At 31.7% G+C, this 7124-nt stretch overlaps 1 long non-coding RNA gene across 2 annotated transcripts; it reads left to right on the forward strand.

The window, feature by feature from the left end:
- Positions 1–2692: 2692 nt before the first annotated feature.
- Positions 2693–7111, forward strand: LOC107882586. 2 transcript variants are annotated; one of them, XR_001678810.2, is made up of 7 exons: positions 2693–2846; positions 2941–3001; positions 3118–3189; positions 3294–3514; positions 4529–4657; positions 6150–6297; positions 6386–7111. It is a non-coding gene; the product is annotated as an uncharacterized LOC107882586 (long non-coding RNA). The 2 variants fall into 2 exon arrangements; XR_003838721.1 differs by having other exon boundaries at positions 3118–3514.
- The last annotated feature ends 13 nt before the right edge of the window (positions 7112–7124 follow it).

Raw genomic sequence — 7124 nt, forward strand, 5'->3', positions numbered from 1 at the left:
GTACGGATAGTTATAGACTAATTATTATACATATTCAGAAACTACAATTTTATTATATTATATAAACAATATACCTATAATACATAAACATAATTCTATTAGTGTCTAGTGTGGAGGGGGGTGAGGTAAGTGAAAATGTTGTCCACTCAAGAAAAATATTGGCCATAACTGTGCCACCCTAATTATTTAATCCTAGATACGTGCCTGTGATATATTGTTAAATTTGGAGACATCTTGTGCAATAGAAGAACTAACAAATCTATATTTTTATAATTATATGATTTGAAAATGTCAGTTTCATATTCTACTCGTCAAAATATAATATACAATGTTTTTAGATTAAATAAATACCTACAATACAGAATTTGGGGGAAAAGATCGTTTCAATATAGGTAGGTATACATTTATTTATTTATGCATACCTATTAAACAATTATTATTTTATAATAATTATGAACTTTATAAAAAGTATATTATTAAGTATAAGATGAAATCTTGTTTATATAACCCACATCCATAAATGTATACTGTACTTACTTAAATATTGTCCCTGTCTTATAATTTATAATTTAATTATTACTTATTTATTTACAAACTTAATTTGAATAGTTTGATAAGAATTATTAATATAGTTGTCTTAAAATTGTAAACACAACTTTAAAATAACAACTATTATCTCCTCCACAAGCCTAGGTTTTTGGAGACAATCATTATAGTAATTTTAATTTGTATAATGTATGTACGTTCTTTCTTAAAATGCAATAAAGTTATCGTTATTATTATTTCAAAAAAATGCATGTTGAATTTATAAGCTTCTATACTATGCTTTTTAGGAATCACTCTTTTGATTTAAAATCAGATGTGCCCGAAATAAATACAAAATATGTAATGCAATTATATAACAATTAGTTTAGTTATTACGATAGCTATAAATTATATTTACTTCGTCATTATAAACTCTGTTAAAACATTCATTTTTCTCAAGAAATATGAATACCTACCTATATTATTATTAAGGGAACTCCAGCGTATCATATCTTAAGTAGGTAGGTAGTAATACGATTCGTCAATACTTCATGAAAAATAATATATTCTAGTTTAATGTTTGCATAACTATGAAAACTACTAAAAGCGGTAGTAAATTAAACATACTTCCCGAAGTTCGATTGTGATTTCGAATATGATTACTGATAAACCATATAATACTTATGATATATCAGGCACGTAGCTAAGGGGTGGCCTGGGATGGCCCGCCGCCCAGCCACCCAAAATATATTTTACAGGCCATCCCATCACATTGAAATATTGTTGAAAATCATATTGATTGATGTGCCCGAAATAAATATATAAATATGTATTTTATATATTTTTGAAAAAAATCCTTATTTTAAGGTTCTTTAAAATTGAAAATTGAAAATCGACTCCCTATAAAGCCTAGTTATTTTGTCAGAGAATTCGTGCGTGTGTAACAAATTTCAATCGGACATTTCTAAGTATGTGAAAAATGCGTCTGCCGCAGCGATCTAAATAAATTGTCAAAAATGTTAAGTCACATACGTGTGGTACACTCTATGAGCGCCAGAGACAAGATCGGAAGAACCATCACTTCGCGAGAGTGCACTGCATACCGCGACCACGGTCCTCGTGAGTTGCCCTAGAACAGGTGTGTCCAACTCGCGGCCCGTGGTAGTTATTGAAGCGGCCCTCGCTTCAATTTAAAAACCATTAATTAATTGTATATAGGTTAGGTTAGTATTAATATTACGGGAAAAAAATTATTTCAAGAAGATAAAATTATTAAAATATTAAACATCAAATAAAGATAAACTTTGTTAGTGTCTTTATTGGCTCCGATAACAATAGTCCGTATCATTTATCAACAAAAATATTTCTGCTTATTATTTGCTGTAGTAAAATTAAAAAATAAAGTATTGTTGTATAGAATATAATTGAATCATTTAATTCGAATGTATTATTATTAAAAAGTATGTGGCCCACAACACTTCTACCGATATGATGTGTCTTCGCAAAAGGTTGGACACCCCTGCCCTAGAATGTAATTACTGTTGTGATTGTCATGATTGTTATGGTATTATTATTTACTACTTATCGCGGTCGGTTGCTGTTGCTGTTGTTGTGAACCCAACAGAGACGAAATTATTGTATAATTCTTATGGACCAGGAGTACATGCGTCGGAATGTCGTTATCACGCTCGGCGCTCGCCGCGCCGGCCAGAAAACTAAGACGGCTTTCGACTGGGACCCTGGTACCCGATACGTTTTAATGCCGTCGATCGGCCCCAGACAAACGGACTTGGCTTGTTGGAAACCAACAAATTATTATAATATTGGACGTGTCCAGTCGCCTCGACACGATGGGCGGGTGTGCGGTGAGATTCCAACGAAATGCGTACAGCAGTGGAGGAGTGGCGGAGGGTTATCTTACTTTTCGTAGCACCGGCTGTCGACGCTATATCGACGGCTATCGACGCTATCGGAATATACTACAGATGGAGCTGCCACAAGACGACCGCCCCAAGCCGTGTAAACGTATTGCCGCGGTCATATTCTGTAGGTGACTGATATCACCGGTCTTGTGTTTTTCTTATCACCAACCGACATAATAATATTATTATTATCACGGCCACAATATTATTTGAATATCATCATGTGCCTACCACGTGATAAAATATTTTGCAACGAATCAATATTTTCAAGGAAGCAATAATTATTTGAGTTCGAGAGCGTTACGTCATGACGTGCGATATACAAGCGGTACGTAGGTACCGGACGCGTATCCGACTCAGACTTCGATTCGCGGGCCGTTACGCAACTGTTCCACATCGGTACGTATCGTATTTTTCTTCTTGAAAATCTTCGTCGTGTGTCTCAATTTTTGATTTCGTTTTTGTTGTGAAAAATTTAACCTTCGTCGTTTAGGTTATCGAGAGCGGGGCCAAGAGTGAACTTCTCGATGTCATCGGACGTCCAATGGTTTAAGGTAAGAGTCAATTGTTTACGTGGGCGAAACTCCGTACGTCAATACCTATAGGTACCTACCTACCATTATCCAGTCCAACAAAACCCACGAAAATTGTCGTTTACTTGTTGTTACAGGTGTTCCGGCGGCGCAACATTCATTTTTGTCCGTAATAGATGTGCGTTTCTGCGTTACGGTCCGTGTGTCAGGTGTATATTATGAAAACCACTCGTCTTGTGACTCCGCGAGCGCCTACCTACGTCCTTCAAGCGGACCAGTTCTAGTTTTTTAATTGTGTCATGTTCTCGTCTAGGATGGCCATGACCAGCTGTCGTGATCACTTTTAATGCTTGCACGTGCCGGTGTGCTGTGATTGAATGGACGTTCCTGTTTTGTGAATTCACCGTTGTGCGTTCAGCCGCGTTGTTGTTGTCTATCATCCCGCATCAAACCTGCGTTGAAACTATTTGACTGGAGGGACTCGAGATGACTCATAGAGCACCTCAAATCCCCATGATCACTGATCACACTAAGGTAGATGGTGCACGCAACATATAATTATTACCTATACCGCAGAATAGATTAAATCTAATCTGTGCCTATATTTCAGCCACGACACCCATGGGTACCCTTTGACGACGAACGCTCATCATAATATACTAACCATTTGAAACGGTCTTCTTGTGTAGTCGAACAAAGCCACGTTTATACTCTTCTCTCTGTACTGAACAATGTTTCTATTGTGCGCTTTGTTGAGTAAACATTAAGTATTTAAAAAAATCGCTGGATACCTAATATTTGAAATGTGCCAATAAATCAATTAACAACATTTCTTCACTCTGAGTTTCAATCAAATTTTTGTCAATCCAATATTGACACTGAATATCAGATTCTTCTATAATATTTTCTATTTGATAGTGTTCACCATAAAATTAATTTATTTGTTGAAATCATTTATGGTATGCCTACCAATGTTATAATATATTGTGTAGGATGCTGTAGGTACCTGTATTTATTGAAAATAGTAGTTTAGTGGCATTTTAAAATCACCGTGAAAGGAATGATATAAGTGAATCTAAATGTGGCATAAAGTGAAAAAGTCTGTAATAGCATTCAACAGAATTTGTTTCATATTTTGATAAATTTTTTTGTGTAATTCTTACTGCTCCACATAAGGAGTTATTAAAAATACTATTAAAAATGATATCTGTTCGTTCTCTATTATTATTAAATATGGTCAGTAAAACTGAGTATAAAATATAAATCAATAGACTAGCTGTAATTTATTTATCACTGGGTCTAATCGAGCTGAGTATTTGGATATGATATTTAAGGATATAGTAAATTCTGAATTTGATGTCGCACATGTTACATGCTAATGAGCTTTTTAGCGAGTAGTATTGTTTAATTTAAAATCTGAATTATAGTTACAAGGTAGTTTTTCTAGGACTGATTTAATGTTGATAATATTTTTAGCAAAAATGCAAATAAATATTGTTTAAGAATATTTGTCACAAATTATTTTTTGAACTCCATTTTCCTTTCCAGACATTACTGAATACTCACCAAAACCCAAGCCTACAAAAACTGGTTGGCGCCCGTGTCCGCTTCTAAACGTGAATGGAGTAAAGTTTATTCATATCCAAGCCATGTTTTACAACAGAAGACAAAATAGAAGTGGGTATACAAATTGCATCTAATATGTTGGTTCCTAGCGCATTAAATCCCAGTTTAAAGATCTTGTTATAAAAATTATTATATGATTATCACCAGTCTTGTAAAGTATTCGAATAAAAGTATTTGAATACTTTTTTTGTATTTGAATACTATTTTAAATATATATATTTTTAAAGTATTCAAATACGTATTCTGAATACTTTTATTTTTATTTTTTATTCATTAATAAAATACTTTTTTCCGATCCAGAAAAATAGTTTTAAATTTGTGACAAGACATATTATAAATCATGAACATTGATTTTATTCTTTGAACGAAATATAACATTGTCCCATATGATTATTTTTATAAACACCAATGTGTTGTACCCCGTATGGTCCTTATCGGCTGTATCATATGCTGTCAAAATGTATGTATAACATGATTATGTATTTTTAATTATTAATTAATACATGTTAAGGGGATTCGATACCGTGATTTTCTGTTTTCGTCTAACACACGCGTGACATAGTATTTTAGTACGTGGTTTTTGTCGAAACATACCAATTGATCTAATGAAGCGATAGGAATTCTGAAAACAGATTTTAATTCGTCATCAAGTCTACTTGAAATCGACTTTCCCACATTTTTTAACACGTCTAATATACTATGTCACGCGTGTGTTAGACAAAAACAGAAAATCACGGTATCGAATCCCCTTAATTACCAATTATTCAAAAACTGACAAAAACTAGTTGTGAAAAGAAGTATTCTAATAGTATTCGAATACTTTTTAAAATATTCATTATAAGACTGATTATCACTAAATATCTATTATACTAACAAAAAAATATGTACATTGAGAAATGTAGGTATAACATAAAGATAAATACAAAATAATATTTAAATACTATAAAAATGTAGGTACCTACTATATATTTTAATGTTCTGAAGTTAGTGTATTATAATCATAATACGAGTCATAATATATTATGTACATATACAAAATAATAAAAAGAAGTAAGACTTAGGCATAAGAACATTATAAAATATGTATGGAACAATGTTTTATATTTATGATCTATACTATAATATTAATATGTTAAATTAATAGGTATGTAATAGGTATATAATATAATACATTAAAGGTAAAATTAAAAAAATATAAATTATACATATTGATTTACAAATGGACAATTTTTTTTAAATATTTTATTTTTTGAATGCATTTTGAATACATCAATGTTGTTATTACTATTTTTTTATGAAACTATTCATTACATATATTACAACATTATAACATTGCATCACATATATTCAACATTTTACAAACAACATCAACAATTTTTATAATTTTTTTTCAATCACCTGTTTTATTTTGTAACAAAAGTGACTACACTTAAATTAAGTAAACACGTAACTATTTTTTCAAATTCCAAATTGGTTTTAAGTGGTTAATATAATAAACTGGCATTTTGATACAATTTTATAATATCTGTATGTGTTTTTCCAGGTTGATTTGAGAATTATCCACACTTTTGGCAGCTAGCTTATCTACATATTCTTGACAAATCAGTCTACTACACACCCATCCAGCTACGTAGCCTATCGCACAAGCCTATTCTCCATTAGTATATTTTAAATATTCATTGAAGATAAATGTAAGTTAAGAAAATCTTCTTTATCAGAATAATCATAGTCATTTGTATAACCCATTACTTTTAACTGTATTTTTATTTTTATTTTTAGCTCGCTGTATTTATTCAAGAACTGTATTGCATCACACTCAACTTCAAAATGTCCACTTTTGGACGGTTTCAATAAAGTATTGCACATGCACATATGGATCGCCGAATGAAATTTTGTAGCGCCAGGTGTGACATTTTTACCTCCTTTTGACCTTACTATTGGAAACTCATTTTCTACACAGTCTTGTGTTAGTCTTCTTGTTGATAAAATAACTATTTTATACTTTCCATTTAATTTGTTATATAACATTTACAAAGCACTAATATTTTCTTTCCAACCTACTATGAATCGCGGTATTTTACCATTTTTATTGTGGACTTTAACTTTTCCCAATACCTTCATTCAAAAAATATTTCAATGATCAGAAGTTTTAGTCATATCTTATACTTTTGCCTCACTGTGTGTTCTACTGGTAAAAACATCAAATTCTAAATTCAAAATTCTATAAATGTTGCTGTATGTATAGCTGAACTTTTCATTTCGTTCAATGAAATTAAAGTCACCATACCAAAACTAACAGAATGGTTTAATGTTTGGGTTGCTAAACAAACACGCATTGGTGAGAATGGCGATAGATCCATGGGAATTTTGTTTAAACGAGGAGCTAACCTTGGCTTTTTGTTTTTGTCTAAATTATTAAAAATCTGCTAGATCTGACCAACTACAAGAATCATTAACAAAACTAAAATTGTATTTTTTTAGATTATTTTTCACTGATTTAATTAGATGAGGACTGTCA

The sequence above is a fragment of the Acyrthosiphon pisum genome, chromosome X (genome assembly GCF_005508785.2).
Source record: "Acyrthosiphon pisum isolate AL4f chromosome X, pea_aphid_22Mar2018_4r6ur, whole genome shotgun sequence".
Classification (NCBI taxonomy): domain Eukaryota; kingdom Metazoa; phylum Arthropoda; class Insecta; order Hemiptera; family Aphididae; genus Acyrthosiphon; species Acyrthosiphon pisum.